Source organism: Fistularia commersonii, chromosome 36 (assembly GCF_037954325.1).
Source record: "Fistularia commersonii isolate RoL2024-O1a breed Wild chromosome 36, RoL_Fcom_v1.0, whole genome shotgun sequence".
NCBI classification, from domain to species: domain Eukaryota; kingdom Metazoa; phylum Chordata; class Actinopteri; order Syngnathiformes; family Fistulariidae; genus Fistularia; species Fistularia commersonii.
Genome location: NC_141319.1, coordinates 5,453,642 through 5,476,399, shown reverse-complemented (window position 1 = coordinate 5,476,399; position 22,758 = coordinate 5,453,642). Strand labels below are relative to the sequence as shown.

The window sequence follows — 22,758 nt, the reverse complement described above, 5'->3', positions numbered from 1 at the left end:
TTGCCGACGAGAAGCAGCAGAAGTTGCCGTAGCAACGGAAGTCGTCAGGTTGGGGCCAGCGTTGCGACCGGCAAAAGGAACAGAGTAGAAGAACACAACATGGCGTGGGTACAACCAGGGAAAGGCCTCGGAGACCAGTGCCTTCTAGTCCACTGTGTCTTTTTGTGTCTCCTTCTATTGTCTGAAACTCAAAAGTTGGAGCTTTGCACCGTCCCCTCCCCCCAGTGGATGTAGTGCCTGTTGTCACCATGGTGACAAAATGCACGGTGGCAGTGATGCTTGGCAACGTTTGAAGCGTTTTTACGGGCGTAACGTTAGCATAAATAAGCCCTAAGGGTCGCCGCACCATACGTCTTTGTGTACGCCAGCGGTTCTTAACCTTGTCGGAGGTACTGAACACCACTAATTTCATTTGCGCATTCACTTTATTGGAAAAATAAAAATGTGATTTTTCAAATTCACGACACAGGTATGTGTTTTACTAGTGCACAAAATGAACCGTGCATCAAAATCACCATGTTCCAAGTACAAAACCAGCCTAAAATGATTTTTACACAAAAATAATGAATACTTATTGCAAATCAGTGTGACTTTTGCTGTTGCTTTAAGAGACCAGTTCAGAAATGCACGGCTTCACCTTGGCAAGTGCCACTCTCATGTCATTTTAGCAACAAAGCGTCTTCCTTTTCTTCATTTTTATGTTCCGAATCCTGAAAAAGGATTGCTTGCAAAGATTTAGTTTTGCCTCTGCTAGAATAGAATTGCTCCACTCGGCATTGCAAATCATGCTGACCGTTCCGTTAAACATTTGAATCCATATCGTACATATTGTTTGTTTGTTTGTTTAGAAGTTTATTAAGACAGTGTGCAAATACATTAAGCATCGCGGCAGAGATGTTTGTACCAGATTATAGCTCATAGCTAATTTCCATTTGTAGTCCTGTACAATACAAATATAAAACTGTATAAAATAGACAATATATATAAAATATACAGATAGGCAATAAAATAACTATACAATATATAAACAGGCAATAGATATGTATTTTGCAAGTTGAAAGTGCTATTGTTGTGATATTGTTACTTTGGTCATCTGGGCAAAATACTCAAAATACCCGTCTGGTATTGCTAGCGTGAGCATGTTTGGTGCTCCAGAATCCAATTTTTAACGGCCCGTGTAAAGGTGTGAAAATCAGTCATGTTCTTAAGATTGTCTGGAAGCCCATTCCATTCTTTTATGGCTTTACAGGAAACGCAGATTGTGAAAAGGCAGACTTTCTTTTAGGAACATTGCAGTCTCCTCTAGACACCGACCTTAGCACTCGACTTGCGAGTCGGGAGCGAGGCTTGACGAAGGTCTTAAGAGGAGGTGGGGCGGCGTTATGTAAGATTTTGTGGACCAGACGGACATATCCGTCCGACTACTTCCTTTTCTTGCTCGACATAATCAGGGATTAATTATGCCGCAGGAAGTTGAGCTATCGTCTTCGGAGCCGATTCATTCCTGGTTGGATTCCCGGCTCCTCCTGGTGTCAAAGTGTTGACGTGCAAGACACCGAACCCCTAACTGCTCCCCTGGCACTGGTGGACGGCAGCTGCTGCTGCTCCTGCTCACGGTTCATCCATGACGGGTTCATTGCGGAGAACAAATTTCCCAACGGGGATTAAAAAAAAAAAAAAGATGCATTATTATTATTATTAAGAAAGAGCGCACCGAAATCCCTGCAGCGCGATCACCTGCAGCTGCCGCGTCATCACCAATTCTATGATTCTGGTGTGTGTCCTGACCTCCCGAACCCCCTTGGGGTTCCGGCGAACCGTTTGTTTACCCGCTAGCGTCATTAGCATGAATCGCCGGCGAACCCTGACACGGAGAAGCGAGCGGTTCGAGCTAAACGGCGGGATTACGGGCGCGAGCCTATCTCCCGGCGCTCACGCACGAGCGGGCCGCCATCAGTCGGCGGAGGATGGAGGCGGTGTTTACTCTCCGTGAAGGTGGCGGTGACGGCGTCACCGGCTTTTCGCGCGGCGGAGGCTATCAGCGGGAGGCTGAGGAATAAACAGAATAAGCCCGGCGCTATCACATGTCACCCCCACGCGGAGGAAGACACATCACACAGGCTCTGACAGACTGTCAGGCCGAATGGAACGGCGGCGTGTGAGATAGCAGGAGGATTACGTTTCTCATTACAGTTGCCGTGTTGCCGGCGGCGACGGGTGCACGTAAGGTGGCGGGAAGGGGGGGGGGGCGGACATTTCTGATGTCGGGACCCACCGGCGTCCAGGCCGAGATAAGAGGAGAGCGAGTCGAAAGGTCAGTCGGTAAAGCGGCGCGTATCAATCCACTCCTCGCGCTCTCGACCGGCATTTGCAGAATCTTCTACTTCTTCTTCTTCTTCTTTCGGCTTTTCCCGTCAGGCGAGTCAACTGTCTCCATCTAACCCTATTCTCTGTATCCTCCTCTCTCACACCAACTACCTTCATATCCTCTCTCACGACATCCATAAATCTTCTCTTTGGTCTTCCTCCAGACCTCTTGCCTGGCAGCTCCAATTCCAGCATCCGTCTACCAATATATTCACTATCCCTCCTCTGTCCATGACCCAACCATCTCAGTCTGGCTTCTCTGACCTTCTCTCCAAAACATCTAACATGTGCTGTCCCTCTGATGGACTCATTCCTGATCCTCTCCATCCTGGTCACTCCCAAAGAGAACCTCAACATCTTCATCTCTGCGACCTCCAGCTTTTTTTCCTTTATTTTGGTCATTGTTTCTGCCTCTAGTCCAAACATCATTGCTGGTCTCACCACTGTCTTGTACACCTTTCCTTTCCTTCTGGCTGATGTTCTTCTATCTCCTCGTACCCCTGACACTTTTCTCCACCCATTCCAACCTGCTTGGACCATCTCTTCACCTCTTTTCCACACTCTCCTGCACTCTGGACGGTTGACCCCAAGTACCTGAAATCCTTCAGCTTCTTGATCTCCACTCCCTGTAGCCTCACCGTTCCACCCGAGTTCCCTTCATTCACACACATGTATTCCGTCTTGCTGCGACTAGCTTTCATTCCTCGCGCTCTCGACCAGCATTTGCGGAATGAACTTTTAAAAAGGACTCTTTTACCATCAGTTCTCTAAGTTCCCGTCAAATACCTCGCTACCGTCTTGATGCGTGCACCTCCCGCGGCTACCTTGGCAGGTAGCTGTAGCCTCCGGCCAAGAGCAGATGTCATCAGGCGTGTACAACCTCCGCCGGGTGCGAAGGTCCTCGACCACAACACCCTCCAGTTGGTTGGCCGACTCGCCGCCCATCTGCCTGTGGCCTACAGCGTTCCTCCACCATGTCCAGCAAGAGCCGCGAAGCAGCTCGCTTCTTGCCTGGAGCGGAAAGTAAAAACGCCATGCCGACGTAGCCGGGAAGCACCCGATCTCCACGGGGAACCCGCCTTTGTCGTCCTGGACCAGATGTTGGTACTTCGAGGCCTTCCTTGCAAAGTGAGCTCGACCGGAATCATCTTCCGGTCTTCGGTCGGCCAAAGTTGACGCTCGTGTCACGGGAGTCTGCGGTTTGAAGGAGATGAACGTCGATCTTCGATGAACCCTCCGCCCAGACATCGTGCTAAGGTACAAACATCATCGGGAGCGGCGAGCCGCAGGAGGTCGAGCAGGCGTCTTTGGAACCGACCATTCGATTTGCGGCTCCTCCTGGTGTTTCCAAGTGTTGTTGAGCAAGACACTAATAATAATAATAATAATAATAATAATACATGGGATTTTTATAGCGCTTTTCATGACACTCAAAGACGCTTCACAAGTAAAAAACAGAAGGAACAGAACATACACAGAATTATTGGGAAGAAGTCCATGATTGCAGAGTGTGGCGATGAGCGCCAGTCCAGGGATGAGCTGGAGGAGCTTCGCCGGTGTGCAGCTGAGTGTCGTGCTGCTGTGAGGAGGCAAGTGCTAAAGCTGGATATTGGAGATGGATTTTTGGTGGAGGGAGAGATGGTGGAGCAGGAGGGGCAAGAAGATTTCGGCCGATGGAAATGCCGTCTTTCTAGGCGCCATCGGGATCCGGAGTTTCGAGAGCCCGGCTAGCCAGCCAGCCGGCTCAGGTCACCGGCTAGCTAGCTAGCCAGCCGGCTCAGGTCACCGTCGAGATCCAGAGTTTCGAGAGGCTAGCCGGCTAGCTAGCCAGCCAGCCAGCCTGCTCAGGTCGCCGTCGGGATCCGGAGTTTCGAGAGCCCAGCTAGCCAGCCAGCCGGCTCAGGTCACCGGCTAGCTAGCTAGCCAGCCAGCTCAGGTCACCGTCGAGATCCAGAGTTTCGAGAGGCTAGCCGGCTAGCTAGCCAGCCAGCCAGCCTGCTCAGGTCGGCGAGCTTCACCTGGCAGTTTGGTAGCTTGCTGGAGATTGTCCAGGTGAGCCTTTGTCTTTGGTTTGGTTGATTGGTTGGAGAGCGGGAAGCGGCAGCCAAACGCGCCAGCGTCCTCCCGCCCGCCATCTTGCCAAAAAAAAAAAAAAAAACCCCTTTCTGCTCCCTCGGAGCTGACGGGCGTAAGCTAACTGCTCATGCTAACCCATCCATCACGGTTAAACGCAGAAAACCCATTTCCCAATGAGGGATTATTAAAGTATAAGTTATCAACAAGATGCAATCGCGGGACATAAGTTGAAAATCAGATAAGATCAACTTGGTCCTCCAATTTCTTTTTCACAGCAGCGCAACAGTTACAATGTCAAAAAAAATTAAAAAGTAAAATAAATACGGATCTAAATAGCGGGACAAGCGATAGCAAGACATCCAGCAACAACATCAGGGGTAATAAAAGGACAACATAAAGGAACATAAAGGGTGAAAAATACACAAATACAACTAAACGATAATATAAACAGAGAAAATATATTACAAACTTTTTCTTTATTTGACGCCAACCAGGATTTCTTCATAACTCACCTTCCTAAACCCCTTAAGTTGTCCTATACTTGTACGTGCCGATGATTATTTTGCTGTTTTCTATCTTATATTATATTTAGTTCTGCATCGGTATATTTCTATCACCGCCTTGTTTGAAAGCGACTCCTTCTCCAGCGCTCGTGCTTCGGCGCCTTCGCTCGCCGGGGCTCCGTTCGTCTTTTAACGACGTCGGGAGCACACAAAGAGCTTTTTAAGGTCAAAGGAGGAAACCATTATTGTATCGGAATTAAATAATGTCGTGCAGAGATGTAGATAAACCTTCGTCAGCCTTAAAGAAATACATTATTCAAGCCGTCAAACTGTCAAGAGCTATTTAATTGGATTTCAACCTTTAGAAGCCTTTGCCCCCCCCCCCCCCCCCCCCCCCCCCCATCCCGGCCCCAGCCGACCCCCCGCCGAAATCCAGGTTTCGGATGATATTCATGACATGATATTTATCCCTTGGATTTCAAACTTCAACTACGCGGTTGTTAGAACTGAAACGGTTGAATAAATCAGATAAATCGCCCGTCGCTGCCGCAGGCGGAGGCTGCCAACACCTAATCCGCAGCCACAATGTACATTTTCAAATTGCTGTCCGGTTCGAAATTTCTTTTGTGTTTTTTTGATATGAGAGTCTCTAATGAAGCAACTTTATTGATTATATTTGGATTCCGAGCAAAACAACGCTCCTTTTAACTGGAGCAACATTATAGCACTTACTGACCTTTGTGCTAAACCGGCGGTCGGCAACCGGCGGCTTTTTAATGCGAGTATTTCATTAAAATGTATTTTATTTTAGTTTGTTCATTTTTAAAATGTCATTTAAAATGGGCGATCTTGTCAGATCTAAATAAATCGTGTTCAAATATTTTCGGCGCTCTTAATAATGGACTGCACGCGCCAGAAAAAAGGATTTAAGTTCGTTTTTTTTTTTTTTTTTTTCATAAATATAAAAAGGATTCAAATACGCATTGAGTATTTTTCTTAAAAGTAACCTTTGACCTAACGTCTTTTTTTTTCAGAGTTCACAATATTTTGTTGCATGTAGAAATGTCATAGTTGTTCATTGATTTCAGAAAAATGCAACACATATTTTGTTTGTACATAGCATAAAGGCAATAAAAATTATATTTATTATCGACCGTGATAATTTAACCCGCAGCCCTTTGACCGCTGAGGCGGCTCCCTGTGGCTTTTGAAAATAATTTTGTTTTTATTTAATTTAAATGTACTTTATGTTCATTTTTAAAATGTCATTTTAAATTTGAAGATGATGTAATCTTGTAACAATATTTTTGTCGCTCTTAATAAGCGACTGCACGCATTTTTGGTTTCACTTTTTTTCCAAAATACATACATTTTTTTCATAAATTTTTGTTCAAATTAACCTTCGCTCCAACTTCTTTTTGTCAGAGTTCAACATGTTTTGTTGCATGCAGAAATCTCACTTCATTTTCTCTGCAGTTCTTCATCGCAACATATTTTGTTTATACATTTAGAGCGTTTATTGTCACGTGCACAGGGTAGAAACGTGTTTCCCTCGACAGTGAAATTCCTTCTTCCCTTTCTGCGGTGCATCTGCATACATAGCATAAAGGCAAAAAATATAAAATATCCCGTGTTAATTTATTTTAAATTTCTTTATTTCGGGGAAATGGGTCCAAATGGCTCTTTCAGTGATAAACACAGCCGACCCCTTCACTAAACCGTACAAAAAAAAAAAACTGCAGCCATCAAATATTGGTCTTTATCTGCGTGTGCATTATAGTTTAATGTTTACCGTCTAAAGTAACAGTGCAATTTTTGGCTGATTTATTATTATTTTCCTAATTTCACGTCACCGTGGGATTGTGAAAAACGTTTTCTCCATTCCTCTGTACGTGCCGAGAAATTGACGATAAAGCTGACTTTGGAAAAAAAATGACTTGTTGTGTCCGTTGGGGGTCTATGAAGGTTCTCAGACATCCAAATCATTTGGAATTGCCATAAAATATATACTTTGGTAATAATGTAATATGTTTTAATTTTGAGCTTGAGCGTCAGCTGTATATTAAATTGAATTAACATAATATACATCAAGAACCAACTCAACTTGGACCAATGGCAAGTTTTTGACGATTGTCCAAAAGGTGGCAGTAGAGAGAGCTAACGTAACAACGTAACCTTATCTTTTGTCACATCTCACGCGATTGTAGCCTAAAACTTTTTGCAGTTCGTAGAATTTTCACGTACAAGGTCATTTCCTCATGCGTAGGAACCAAAAACCTCAGTCCCAAGAACCATTTTAACTCCTACTCCAAGGCAGGGTCTTTTTTTACGTTTCCATAGCAACTATGTGACGTTGGTGATTGGTAGAACTCATTAGTCACAGCCATTATCAGATACTTCTTTCAGATCACGGCAAGACATTTTTGAGAATGGACAGAACTGGCGCAAAATGGATGGACGAACAGGTCCGAGGTCTTTTGACCTGCTATGCCACGGATGGGAGCTCGCAGAAGACCGTCAACATTTTGGCCAAAATAAACACTTCAACCCTTCCGATAGTCTGAGGTTGCAATTCCAGACGTGTAGAACATGAACGCTAAGGAATCTTCTTCTTGTTCTGCGCTGCTCAAGGTGGTTCTTTACTGCTTCTGAGAAGCTGAGATGTTCCCCTACAAGAGGCTCATCCCTGGAGCAAAATTTGACCTGAAGAGTTGTCGGTCGGTCGGTTGTCTAACGGCAAATATGTACGAGAAATGCTAACGGCTAATGGACTGTGCTATTTACAATCCAGCGCTGAAGCCAATGCAAGTTCCAGTGCGCCAAACGTCTCTGACCTTGGATGTCATCAGGAGTATGACCTTCCTCTCCTCCCCTGAATGCAGAGCCTCGGGCACTTTTGAAGCAGCCAAGCGCACCGGAGGGATATAAGTAAAGTTTTTGACCTCCAGCAGACCCTAGTTTTGCTAAATCAGATGTTAAGCTTGTGTCTCCAAGTATGGATTCGTTCACCTTATTGCTTCTCCAGAACCAGCATGTTGGAAAATCACGCTGCGTCGCGATGACACGTCGGCTCATGTTGTGGTCTTCATAAATCAGATCGGCCAATCACGGCTCCCTGTGGTCGGGTCTCCCTGACCCCCGGGGTCACACGCTTTATAAAAGCGCCTCCGACGGTAGCGCGGCACTTGTAAAGTCGCATTTTCCGATTGGACTGGCATCCTTTCATCGGGGGGGCTAATAAATATCTTCCAGCTCCCGGTAAACATCATTCATTGTTTCAACCCCTTTGTGTTTTTCGGGATTTCGCCGTTCGGCTTTCGCGATCGCTAATGAGAACTTTCCAATCAGAGCTCGGCCGCAAATGGTTCGATCCATTAAGCAAACAAACCGCCCGATCGAAAACCTTCAATAAACATCCTTCGCCTCCTCTTAGGGCTTCCAGCGCCGCCGCCGAGTAATTGGTCGTCTTGGGTGATGGGCGTTCCTCCGGAACGCATACAGTCTGGAAAAGGCGGCCTTACCGGGGGCGGGGAAGGGCGCCGGCCTCCCAGCTGGTAAACTTGGACGGCGCTCGTCGGCTGACATCTTGACTAATGACGGCCGAGCGGCGGCGCGAAAGCTGCCACTTTTTTACGTCTGACCTTGAGCGCGGATAAATAACGCCAGATAATGTCCTAAGTGGTCCAATATCCGGGATTCAATGTCACATTGCAATCAACCGGCACATGCCTTAAAAAGACAATCTGCACTCCCGACACGGCCGGCCCATAAAACATCCTGCCAGCCGCCTCGCTGTTCTCGTGTGTTGAGAGAATTCATGATTCATCAAGTTGCTTGTTTTTAACAGTCGATGCAATTTGTAACACTTCGACGGAGCCCCGTATAATGACCGAACGGAGGGGTTTTTGGCCGCGGCTACCGTCTGCGCGGCACTATTTTTACAGCGAAGAGGTCCGGCGCATTCGGATTTTTAAATTAATCTTTTGGCACAAGCGGCGCATACTATTCATAACTCTAATTACATCATAATTACACATCTACTTTGATATCTCCGCAGGGAGCGGCGAGTCTTTCGCATAGAAAGGACAAACCCTGCATCAGAGAAAGAGAGGGAGGTCCGTCTGGACATTTCGGGCTGGATTGCTTCCCGGCGTCTATAGATTCTCCATGATTTCATGCGCCGTGCGTCGGATGAACATGAAAACAAAACAAAACGGGATTCTTCACGTGGATTTCCTGATGAGCCGGACTGGTTTTGTTGAAACTATCAAGAGATAGCCGCTCTTTTCTAACCCATTTTGAAATGTTCCTCCTGAGCTTCAACTACAATCTCTGAAGGCTCTCAGTCGAATGCTGTCGTGGCAACTGGATTTGGGTTTTTATTTCACCTCTCGTTATTTGCTGGGGTTTAATAGCGTTAGTGAGTTAGCTCGCTCATTATCATGACGGTCACGATGAACCATCGCAACTCGGACCAAAGCCCAACGCCCAATGGGGTCGGCCGTCGGTGTCATGTTCGTGCAGAGGTCGGGAACCGATGGCTCTTCCGGTGAAGGGATATGGCTCCCAACAACTTTGAGTTAAAACAAAAAAAATCAGTTTGGAAAGGGTTTTAAGATATTTGTGATATGTCTTCATAAAAGTACCGTCGGGAACCGATGGCTTCCGGGTCAAGAAATGAATTTTATCAGACGGCCAACTAGTTTATCCGCTTCAACCCTTGTAACGGAAAAGATGGTGAAAAGAAAAAAAAAAAAAGAGGAATTTACATTTGGATTTGCGGTATTACTAATAAGCAATGATAAAAATGCATCGATGAATCAAATATAAAGCGGCGCTCAAAACAAATCCATGCGGCACCAGAGGTCGCATTAAAAGCGAGACATATCTAATTTATTATACCTTAAAAATACTATATGGCTCTCGATACAATAAGCCAAATATTTCTAAATATATTTCAAAAAGGTTCCTGTGTTAGTGAGTTAACACAAGTGGGTGAAGTCACTCACTATCGTAACAATCACAGCAAATCATTGCAACTTCGACCGAAAATCAACGCCGAATGAAGCGGAGCGTTGATTGTTTGGCATAATATTCATGATTTAGTGACGCCACCGAGACAGATAAGTCAGCGGTTCTCATAACTTGAACCAGAACCCAGTTTGGCGTTGGGCTTTGGCCGTTTTGCATTAATTTAATGAGTAAATTAACATGATGAGCAAATCAACTCACATAATGGGTTCACTTAGAATGAGTTAACTCACCCATTACCATAATGTAACGAACCATCGCACCTTTGACCAACGCCCGATGCTTGCTGAGGTGTGGCTTTGGGCGTCATGTTAGGGATTTAACTAACTCACTGAGTGAGTTAAGTCACTCATAACTATAACGGTCATAACTGACCATCTCAACTTGGACAAGAACCCAATGGCGTTGGGTTCTTGAAATATTAAATAAAATTATATTTATTATTTTTCGCCGCTCAAAATAACGTCACACTGGCGGAAGCCGGTATACCCGCCAGCCGGTAAAGTCCCGGTTTGCAGATGCTGTGCGCAGAAGTCCAGTAGCAGAAGTCCCATAAACCAGATAAAACTAATATTTATGAATATATTTTGCAAATATTTAATTTTTATTGTTTACTGACACAGTGATTTTTTTTTCCCGATTTATTTTTAAAATCAGGTCAAGGCTCCGCTACACGCTTTTGAAGCCCAAAGCTCAAAATGAGTTCATTACATAAATAAAATTAAATTTTCTCTGTAATACTTTGTGAATTTAAGAAGCAATACACTACACACTTATATATACAAAGTGTAAAGGTAATAAAAAGCAATATATACAGTGGTACCTTTATTTTAGACGTCAAAAAGTAATTGCGGCTCCCAGTGTTTTCTTTTCCGAGGAAACCGGGTCCAAATGGCCCTTTGGGTGTTACGGGTCGCCGACCCCTGGGCTAGAAGAACCGTAAAAGCCTCGCTGACAAGAAGTGAAACATCGTCAAGGACCGACCGAGTCCCGTTGCCGCGACGAGATTTCCAACTAGCAGTGAAACCAGCAAAAACCGCCGGGAGGAAACTTTCCTACAGTTTTTCAACTTTCCAAACCCTCTTCAGGCGATCCCGGCTAGCGCTGCCGCTGCGTCCCCTGCTCCTCTTCCGTACGTTTGCTAATTAGCCTGCGTGTCTTCGCCGCGCTAACGCAGTCAAATAATTAACAATGACAAATAGCTTCCATGTCCCCGCGCTCTTATCCCGCGTCCACAGCTGTGGAAATCTCCCGCAACCTTGCATTAATCAGGCCGCCGGAACCGAACATGAGCCGCTAATGCGTGGGCGGCGGATAACCCCGAGGACGGAGGATCGCCGCCGCCGCTGCCGCCATCTTGGAGGAAATGACTGTGTGACCATGCGGGTTGTTTCCGTCGGTCTGCTGGCTTCGTGGAAGATCTTCCTCTTTTCTTCTACCCGGATCTTCAACGTCCCTCCTCTGTACATTTAAGAAGAAGGTCATACATGTGCTGTCCCTCTGATGGATTCATTTTTCCTGAAACGTTGAACATGGCCGGCGTTACGTCCATCTTCTTCCACCATCCCTTTCATACTCTGTTGCAAATGTTTCTTCACCTCTTCTCCAAACTCTCTGGACTTCTGGCCGCCTTCTTTATCTTTACGTTTCCGTGAGACAAGCCGGAGTTGTTTTTTTTAATATTGCTATTAGCTTTGGGCATCGTGTTGGGGATTTAACTAACTTACCATGTGAGTTAAGTTATAACCATGACGGTCATTAGTGACCATCTCAACTTAGACAAGAACCCAATGGCATTGGGCGTTATCGCAAGTTTAAGTTAAGTTTAAAGTTCGTTTTTAGTTAACTCACCCATTATAATGATCAGGATGTACCATTGCAACTCGGAGCGATGCCCAATGAGGTCGCCCGTTGGTGTCGTGTCAGTGAGTGAGTTACCTTACGGTGAGTGAACTCACATAAAGCATCTCTGCTATTGCTAAAAAAATATAAAAACAAAATATTCATATATATATATAATACAACTAGAATAATTAAGGTAACTCGGTTATTATAACGATCAGGATGTACCATCGCAACTCAGACCGATGCCCAACGGCCAATGGGGTCGCCCGTTGGTGTCGTGCCAGTGAGTGAGTTACCTTGCGGTCAGAGATTGCGGACGGAAAAAAAAAAACAAGACCAAAATAATGAAAATATAAATAGCCCGGTTCGGATTTTGTTTTTGATTACGCGTCGGTTTTATTTTTTTGCACTTTGGATGTTCGTCAGAAAGCTGAGAGGCTCCTCCCTCGGCACGACGACGGCCAATACTTGCATTTGTTTCGCCACGTCAGATAGTCAGAGATTTGCTGTTTCATCCGTACTAATCTGGCGGAAAGCGCTTCCTCCTCACAGCGAGAAGGTCCCTGGTTGGATTCCCACAGAGGAGCCTCTCTGTGTTGAGTCTCCAAGTATCTGCATAGGGTTCCTTGAACCGTCCAAACACCAAAATGTGTGTGTGAGAGGTTTAATGGGGTTGGATAATGAATGAATGAATACTTACTAATCCCTCCACCCACCCCGATGCTGATCGTCTTGTTTCCCCTGCGAGTCTGAGTTGGAGTCTCTGTGTTGCAGGCTCTGGATCGGCGTGGGACACGGCGTGGAGCGGCAATGAGGCAGCCAGAAAACTCAGGAAGAGGAGAAGGAAAAAGGAGAGCGGTTGCGACATAAATGAGGTAAACAGAACAAACCGCTTGGAGGTCCTGGAGGCAAAATGTAGACAGAACTTGGATCAGTAAACAGAAAGCAAACAGAATGCTGGTTGAGATGGATGGATGGATGGATGGATGGATGGATGGATGGATGGATAAATGAATTCATGAAATTAATGAATGAAAAAAATTAATGATGGATGAATGAATGAATGAGTGAATGAATAGATTGATAAATGGATTCATTAATTAATTGACGGATGGATGGATGAATGAATGGATGGATGGATGGATAGATGAGTGAATAAATGAATGATTGAGTGGGTGAATGGATAGATGGGGTAATGAGTAAATGGAAGAAATTAATGGATGAATTGATGGATGGTTGAATGCATGAATACATGAATGACTGGGCGGGTGGGTGAATGGATGGATGGATGGAGGGATGGATAAATAAATGAATGAATGGAATTAATGAATGACAAAAATTCATGATGGATGAACAACTGAATTAATGAATGAATGAACTGATGGATAAATGAATGGGTTAATGGATGAATGATTAATGGATGACTGTATTGATGGATGAATGAATGAATGAATGAATGAATGAATGATGGATGCATGGATGAATGAAAAGATGGACGGATTCATTAATTAATTGGCGGATGGATGATTGAATGAATGGATGGATGAATAAATGAATTAATTAATTGATGAATGAATGATGAATGAATGAATGAATGAATGAATGAATGAATGAATTAATTAATTAATTAATTAATTGATGACTGAATGATTGATGGATGAATGAATGAATGGATGAATAAATGGAATGATGAATGAATGAATAAATGAATGAATGAATTGATGGATAAATGAATGGATGAATGAATGATTGATGGATGGATGAATTAATTAACTAAATGGATGGATGGATGAATGAATGAATGAATGAATGAATGAATGAATTAATGATTGATGGATGCATGGATGAATGAAAAGATGGACGGATTCATTAATTAATTGGCGGATGGATGATTGAATGAATGGATGGATGAATAAATGAATTGATTAATTGATGAATGAATGATGAATGAATCAATGAATGAATTAATGAATGAATTAATTCATTCATTAATTAATTAATTGATGACTGAATGATTGATGGATGAATGAATGAATGGATGAATAAATGGAATGATGAATGAATGAATGAATGAATGAATGAATGAATGAATTGATGGATAAATGAATGGATGAATGAATGATTGATGGATGGATGAATTAATTAACTAAATGAATGAATGAATGAATGAATGAATGAATGAATGAGGCAGGTGCCGATGCTTGTCCTCAGACTGCAGCCTTTGCGTTCGAATCCCCCGGCGTGCTGAGGGTGAATCTCAACGCGATGCAGGACGACAGCGGCGTCCACAGGAAATCCCCTCCTGCATTCAACAGCCCACCAAACCCACCGAACCTTTTGCTCTTCGGGTGTCGGAGGTTCGGCCCGCGGGTGTTTTTGCGTGACAGCGTCGATGTCGGAGCGCGTCGCCCTTCACGCCCAGATCTTGCCCGGAGCGTGGCTAGCGGACGTGATAACGGAGGGTCACCGGGCCGTAAGATCGACGGCGAGCGTCCGTCGGACGTGTCCGTCTCGATTCTCCTCGTCCCTCCGCCGCCGCCGCTGTCACTTCCTGTGTCTCCTCGCCTTCCGGGCTAAGCCGAACTCCCCCCGCTTGATTAATTCCCCGTCATATCTCTTCTCATGTGTCAGCACCTTCACTGCTTTATAGGCTTATTCTGAACTGGAGAGACGGTCCCGTCTGACGTATTACCAAATTAAGACCGCTGCCGTGTTTGAACAAGGCAAATATACTCGGGAAACCATAAATCAAACGCTGGGGCGACATCTAACACCGCTATTAAAACTTTATTTTATCCTGCAAAAAGCAAAGATTTGTCTTTTTAACAGATTGTGCACAGCGTGCGCAACTGACCTCCATTCCGGTATTTATGATAAGCTGTTTCATATTATATTATATTATATTATATTATATTATATTATATTATCTTTTTTTTATATTTTACTATATTATATTATATTATATTATATTATATTATATTATATTATTCAAAAAACAGTATTTTATGTATATTTTACTATATTGCACTATATTGCATTATATTGCATTACATTATATTATATTATATTATATTATATTATATTATATTATTCAAAAAACAGTATTTTATGTATATTTTACTATATTGCACTATATTGCATTATATTGTATTACATTATATTATATTACAATATATAATATTATAATATATTATATTATATTATTTAAAAATGTAGTTTACATTATATTATATTATATTATATTATATTATATTATTCAAAAAACAGTATTTTATGTATATTGTACTATATTGCATTATATTGCATTACATTGCATTATATTATATTATATTACAATATATAATATCATAATATATTATATTATATTATTTAAAATGTATTTTACATTATATTATATTATATTATATTATATTATATTATATTATATTATATTATGGGAATGTGAATAACATAACATGTGAGTAACAGAGGGAATGGTTACATGTCTGGTAAAATATGCATTTTTTTTCCTACTTCATATCATCAGCAACATCGTGTTGACCCGAAGCTGTTGTTTTGTTTTAATAACTATTATCATGACTATTAATTTGAATACTTTCACTTTCTATAATCTTTATTTATTCTTGCATTGTCTTTCGCCGCACGATGACTAATGAGCCAAATTAATTCAGCGCAGCCGCGAACAGCCTGCGGTGATTAGACAAGAGGGTCTGCAGGTTTAAGAAAGCGAGACAGTTCAAAGGGGAGGAAAATATCTCTGAATATATATATATATTTATGTATAAATATATATATATATAAGTGAGCCTGTGAAAGCCTGCCGGGAGTGAGACATCTGGAGAGGCTGCGGAAAAACCTTGACTGACTCCCGGTGTCTGACAATGACTTGTTTGCATATGCATGAAGTCAATTTGTGAAAGGATAAAAGTTATTGAAGGCAGCTATGACAAGCGTCGGCTGGCGTGCACACATTCGTGCGCGGACTCATGGACGCACACACACACACACACACACACATAGGCACGCATCAACCGGAATATAATGTGCAGCTTCAAAAATAGCTGTTCCGCTCTGTTCCCATGATCCCTTGTCAGCACAAATGTAGCCAAACTCCTAAAGGAGTTAGAATTAAAGTGTTCAGATCGGAAATCTGCTGCCAGCTTCCTTCCCTTTGTCATTCAGCTGTTTAAGGCCCAAATTCCCTTTTGAAAAGAAAAATTATATTTATAGAGACACAATGATGCCTCTGGTTAGATGCAAAGGATGGATGGCGTGTTTGTATCGAGCGGCGGTTTTGGAAAACCGGCCCCGCTTTCTCACTCGGACCATCTGATCTTGAGCCGCCTGCAGGAGATGAATGACCCGGCTGTGCTTAGAAGGGCAGCCGTGTGATTTAAACTAAGGATGGAGGATCGTCCTGAAGGCTCATTTATGCTCGACGTTAAATCCGCACGCAGATAGAGGCGTCTCTCCGTCCAAGTCGTATCCACAAGAGGAACAGAGTTGAAGAAGACGAGCATCGGTACGATCCGGGAGAGAAATATTGTAGTGCTGAACGTCCACGGCGACGTAAAGCACAAATGGGAAATACGTGGATTCCAATGTTTGACAAACATTTTGAAAAAGAAGTACCGTAAAATCGGGACTATAGAGCACACCTTTATAAAGGCCGCGCCGATGCACTTTTACAAGAAATTGTACATAAAGAAGCTGCACTTGTCTATAAGCCAAGACATGAGAAATGAACATAGCAAGATGTTGCAGGAAAGATTTTTTTTTGAAAACGTCTAATTACGGTATCATGTAAAACTACAGCCAGACCGATCGCTTTCGACTCAAAAGCCGCATCAAATGCATTTCTGCGCGTCTTTATCACGACGGAGGTGTGCAAAAACCGCAAAATGGCTGATCTGAAGAATTATCATAACACAGTGGACACAGTGGACAAACTGTGTCCACATAAATTAGCATGGTTGTAAAAGCCCCAGTTCTCAAAGCGTGTGAAAAAAGTAGCGGCTTATATGCCGGAATTTACAGTACCTATTTCCGCACGTACCGTGAGCATAAATGAGCCCTTAGCGGTGCAAAGAGCTTCAACTATTAAATGGATAAATTGTAAAAATAGTCCCTCCTGCTTTTTCTTGAAGTTGTCATTATTGATATATCACAAGGGTCTCTGTTCGGCTCGGGTCGGCGCAGATCTGAGCAAACAACAGGAAAGGGGCTGAGAGTCAGGATGAAAGCGATAAATACTCTTAAAGTGTCTCTTTGCACCCGCCGGAGTCAAATCTGTGCCGTTCCTTGTCTCGTACGCGACGCTTTCTTTTCTTAGCGCTAGCTGCTCCAGCCTTAGATTAGCTGGCAAACACGTAGCGACAACGATTAGCTTTTGCAACAATCGGGGCATGTCGGATTCAGAATCAGAAAAACTTTATTTGTCCCCGAGGGGCATTTAAGGGCACATGGGGTAGCAGCATTAAAATTGTGAGTAAAGTGAAAAAAAAAAAAATAATAAAATAAAATAAAATAAAATAAAATAAAAAATAAAAAAAATAAAAAAATAAAATAATAATAATGATAATAAAGAAAAAAAAAAGAGAAAAAAAGAGAATTTTATATATATATTTTATATATTTTTAAACTACTTTACAAAATTGTGCATTTTTGTGTAAATTGTCAGTACCAGACAATGTCAGCCGGAGCATAACAACGAACCCACTGCTGTCTGCGCTACAGGAACAAAAAAGTAGATGTTTGAAAGACGAGCCCTGATTCCTTTACTTAATTCCCCACTCCGTAGGGGTCGCACCAGATCGATAGCTGTCCGTCATGTTCCTCACCTCCCAGGACGTTAGAAATGAGCTATCGATGATCGCCGGGAAGCAACGACGACCTCCAATTCGCTGCAAAAACGTCCCAGCGGCAAAACTCAATTTACCGATCCAGCGACTTTGGGCATGCGGACATGTCACAAAGTCCCTTCCCCCGACCGATGGGTGAGGCGTGGAGCGCCGCGGCTCAGTCCGCCGAGGCAAGAGGACGACCCGTAATCAATTGTCGCTACCAGAAGAGTCAACCGAAACACGGCATCTGGCACATTTCGAGCTGCAGGCTGGTGACGGAAAAGATTTGACAGACTTTGTTGGCGAAGCCCCTTCTGTTTTAGACTCCAGAATGTGAGGTATTTCCTTCTTTATCCTCCTGATTGTTTGCTACAATTGGTTTTCTCGTTGCCGCTGCACCGTTTACCTTGTCAAGTCCCCGGATCAAGGATGTAGCAAAGCGTTAAATCTAAAAGAACCCGGGAGTTCCTTGAAAAACAGTATCATTTCGGTTCAGATTAATGTAACCGCCACCTAAAGGTCTCACATTCTGTTGAATTTTGTTCCGAGAATGAAATTTTCTTGATGCAGAAATGCTTTTTTTTTGGCCAGAACTTTGAAGTAGGAACGGAAAAACGCAAGTGTTGTCACTCCTGCTTTTCCGTCGCCGCCTAAGATTGTACAATGTTGGGTAGTTTTTTAAGGACGAAAGCAGGATGCGAGGAAATCGGTGGAGTCGCAATAATTCCATCGTTTTCTGTGCTAAAATTCTACATGTAATTACGTATATATATATCCCTTCTAGTATGTTTATTTTTTTTTTGTATCTTAAATTCATTTTCCCCATTTAAAATAACAGAGAACAAATTAATTTGTTCCAACCTTGCTATTATTTTGTGCTTTATTTGCATAGAAAGCGCCTTCTTTCTGGGTTCACCACTTGCTTGCTTCGGGTCCATGATGATGATGAATAAAAAAAAAATACAAAAAAATAAACATAAAGATACAAAATGATGCCACACAAGAGATGGGAACACGACACGAGATCCGCGTTCTTTACAAACTACGTGGACAAAGAGGCCGAGGGATGCTGGAAGCGCCAGTTTGATAGAAGCGGCGGCGTCATGAACTTTATCCGAGTTAAGGCGACTCCATCGGTGCGTTCAGCGCGAGTTTCAAATTTTGATTTTCTCGCTCTCGAATAGGTTTGATGGAGAAGATTGAAGGGAGAGAAAATTTTCACACTCTCCAATTTGTATCGTGAAGGTTTTTTCATATTTCAAGCATCAAATTATCTCAAATCACATTTCGTATCTCAAAAAAAAAATATATATATATATAAAGCGATTGGTATCTTAAAGGGCCACTGTACTTGTAAATACACATGTAAATACATTATATATACTGCTCAAAAAAATAAAGGGAAAACTTGAACAACACAATGTAACTCCAAGTCAATCACACTTCTGTGAAATCATAGTGTCCACTCAGGAAGCAACACAGATTCATTTTGACTTGTTTTAAGGACATTACATCAAAGTTGGATCAGCCTGGAGTTTGTTTTTACACTTTAATTTTGAGTGTGATTCCTAATCCAGACCTCCATGGGTTGATGCAATTGATTTCCATTGATCATTTTTGTGTGATTTTGTTGTCAGCACATTCAACTGTGTAAAGAGCAAAGTATTTCATAAGAATATTTCATTCATTTAGATCTAGGATGTGTTTTTTAAGTGTTCCCTTTATTTTTTTGAGCAGTGTATATTTTGAGATACCTTTAACTTTATTTTTATTTATTTATTTTGATCTTCATGGTTTTATTTTATTTTTATTCATTATTATTATTATTATTATTATTATTATTATCATTATCATTATCATTATCATTATTATTATTATTATTATTATTATTATTATTATTATTATTATCATTATCATTATTATTATTATTATTATTATTATTATTGTTGTTGTTGTTGTTATTGATTTTTTTTTTGTTTGTTTTATTTTGGTTCTTCTTTATGTCTATGAGCAGGATTTGCTTTCAACAAAAAGCGATCTACCCCTTGGGGATCAATAAAAAAATTCTGATTCAGGTTCTGATTGAAGAGCGGAGGGAGGAAGTGGATCCCGGCGCCGTCGGACTCGGGTTTCATCGCTCACGTTAAAAACCGCGAAACAAACGGCACTCTGCCGTCGTCGTCTTCTGCATGTCAACTTCCCTCCCTCGGAGCAAGAATGAAATTTTCTCTTTTCCAAATTGCTCCCAGGAAGTGGCGTTTCTGGTCGTGGCGGCGTGCGATCGCGTCCCGTCGCTCAGGCACCCGACCGGCGGTTGCTAATAAAGGCAGACCGGAGCAGCTGCTGCTTTAATATCTATTTATTCCCATTATGGGGATGATATTGTGTAAACTCAAAGTGTTTCAAGATGTCAGCATGGAGGGAATTTATTAGCAGCTGGATTGCAGTAAAGCTGCCGTCAAGAGATATTTCCGGACTCGGCCATAAAGCCGGGAGGAAGCACCGTACGTGACGGGATTAATCTCAACACTCGACATGAGGAATTCGGTCGAAAAATTTCTTTTAATGTTCTTTTGATTGTTTTCTTATCGGTTTGGATTTGTTGTTAAGGCTGAGTTAGCTAATACTAACATTAGTCACGGCTGGCGGGGAATTTCCTTTACCTTCCTTAAAATTGTTTCCTGACATGGACCGGCTGTCGCATTAATTTCGCGATTGTGATCTCGATGAGAAGCAAACTCACGGACGAACTTCTTTGAGTTTGTCGTCTGACGTTCGTCCTGAGCCTGTAGCCTAAGCGGAGAGGCCAGGATTTACCTCTCCGTGGTCACTTCATCTCGCTTTTAGGGGACTCCCAGGACACTTAGTCCCTTCGGCGTGTCCTTGGGCCTCCTCCCGGTGGGACAACTCATCCAATGGTCTTCTGGAAACCCATTTCCACCTCTTGTCTCAATGATCTGGTTCTTCTGCTTGCTACCCGCAGCTCGTGAACGTAAGTGAGCGTTTGGAAAATAGATTGACCGGTAAACCCTCGTCACCGTGATCGACCAATGCTTGTTTTCTTGGCAACCGGACTTGTATTTCTTCACTTGAAGATGTTTCACCCCTCATCCGAGAGGCGTCTTCAGTTCTCATGACCTGTGGGGAGTTTCCAAATATAACTGCCAGGTGATGTTGTGTAAATGGAGGGGTTGATCTGCAAAAGCTAGGCGTAAGGGGGGGGTTGTCATGCTAATTGTTGTTGTTAGCATAACAACTCCCATTGTCTCTGCAGTAACTAGGTGTAAAGGGGGTTGTTCTGCTGATTGTAGTTATTATCCTGACAACCCCCTATACGCCTAGCGTCTGCAGAGACAAGACATGATTTCGGCAAGAATTCACCGTGACCTGGATGACTGAGAACCTCCACGGACGCTCCTTTGACCTGCAGCTCCTCACCGGTGGACGAGACCCCAAGAGCAGGACCTCCTCCTCCACCTTTTCCTGGCTCTGGACCCAGGCTTCAGATTCACAATGGGATGGAGATCACGGCAGACCGGCGTTGAGAAGGTGCAAAAACCCAGCATTGCCATTTTGCATTTGAGCATCGAACCCCAGATCCAAACCTGACAAACCCCGTGTAGCGTTTGCTGGAGGCAAAGTTGATCCTTACAGTTCTTTTGAGCTCATTTTCGGAGGCGTTACGGATTCAAGATCTGGATCGTCGCTCGTGGCGGAACCAGCAGATGATCGGGGGAGGGGAGGGGATCAGGAACAGTTGAAGGACAGCGTCTCCTTATCCTTAACTTCTGCCGCGAGCTCGGGCGCCGACTTGGAAAAGCTGACGTCGAGTGAAGGCAGGGTTGATCGTGACTGAACAACACTGATGAATAATAGAGCGAACAGTGTGTGTGTGTGTGTGTGTGAGGGTGGTGGGGGGGTGATCTCATTACAAGGACCAAAGTGATGTATGAGCAAGGACAACCAGGGACGAGTAATGGGATTGCAGACCACCGGGGGGAATGATATTACACAGGGTACAAAAAATGTACACCACGAGTACAAAGTCCTTCAGCCGCTAATCTGACGTCCCAGGTGAGGGAGGTTCAGGTCTCGGGGACGATGGCGGCCGGCTTCTTGGCGGGCTCTCCGGCACACAACCCCGGGGACGGAACATCCGGCCTCGGGTTTTAAGCGGCGGGGCGATAAGTGATCGGTGACCCGTTGGGGTTCGCTTATTCTTTTTGCTCTTTGGATGCGGTATCTTCTTATATCCCGGAGTAGGTTCACCCCGCAAATACTTCTCAGTTGCCCCCAATCCAGCTTTGACATCACTCAGCCGTCTGTCCACTCGCCAATGAGTCACCATCCAGCTTTCCTGCTCTTACCTACCTTCTCATATCTCCAAATCCTATTACCGGACTCCCTGTGGTCCAAATTTGAGGCAAACGCCATTAAAAGCAAAATGTTCCCTGATGTGCTTCTTTGAAACAGATGGCGGCCATTATTGCACCAATTTCTATCAGGGAGGGGGGGTCATCTGGGATATTACTATTAATGTCGCCCGGCGGCTCAGCGTGAGTCGAAGGAGGCGTCGGATTCAATTAAAACGCCGTCGGTCTGGAGGAGGAGCGGCGTCAGGAGGAGCAGCGCCGCCCTCGGGCGAATCGGGGGGAACAGGAGAAGATCAGAATCAAAGTCAGAATAACAAACCGATGGTGACGCAGTGTTGTAAAATGAATCCGGCGGAGCGTGGGGGAGGAGGCGGGGCGCCGGTGCCGGTCCGAGCCGGTGCCATCAGACCGCAGTGGAAGCTAATATTAGAGGACGAGAGGCGTGTAAGTCATCAACGGAGCGCCGCCAGATCATCACGGCCAAATGACACGCTGTAACTGCAGTCACCTTCCCTGTATACTTGACAAACGGCTGCCACCGGGCTACACGGGGGTGGGAGGGAGGAAAATAGATGCATAAAACACCGCCCTTCACAACACCGACCCCCCGACTTCGGTGCTTCGGCTTAATGGCGTTGTCACCGTCGAAGATTCACTCGCCGGACAATATGTTGAGGGATAGTCGGACGCGAGACGGCGTGGAGCTTACCTTGAGGTCTC

The 22,758-nt window shown here is 43.8% G+C and overlaps 1 protein-coding gene across 2 annotated transcripts in view; it reads left to right on the top strand.

The window, feature by feature from the left end:
- LOC147213414 (heparan sulfate glucosamine 3-O-sulfotransferase 5) overlaps positions 1-22,758 on the top strand; it is a 103,646-nt gene that overhangs the window by 59,453 nt on the left and 21,435 nt on the right. For both annotated transcript variants that reach the window (XM_086143099.1, XM_086143098.1), the window contains one exon: positions 12,597-12,697. The gene's annotated coding sequence lies outside the window, so the exon portion shown is untranslated. The remainder of the gene's footprint in view (positions 1-12,596; positions 12,698-22,758) is intronic.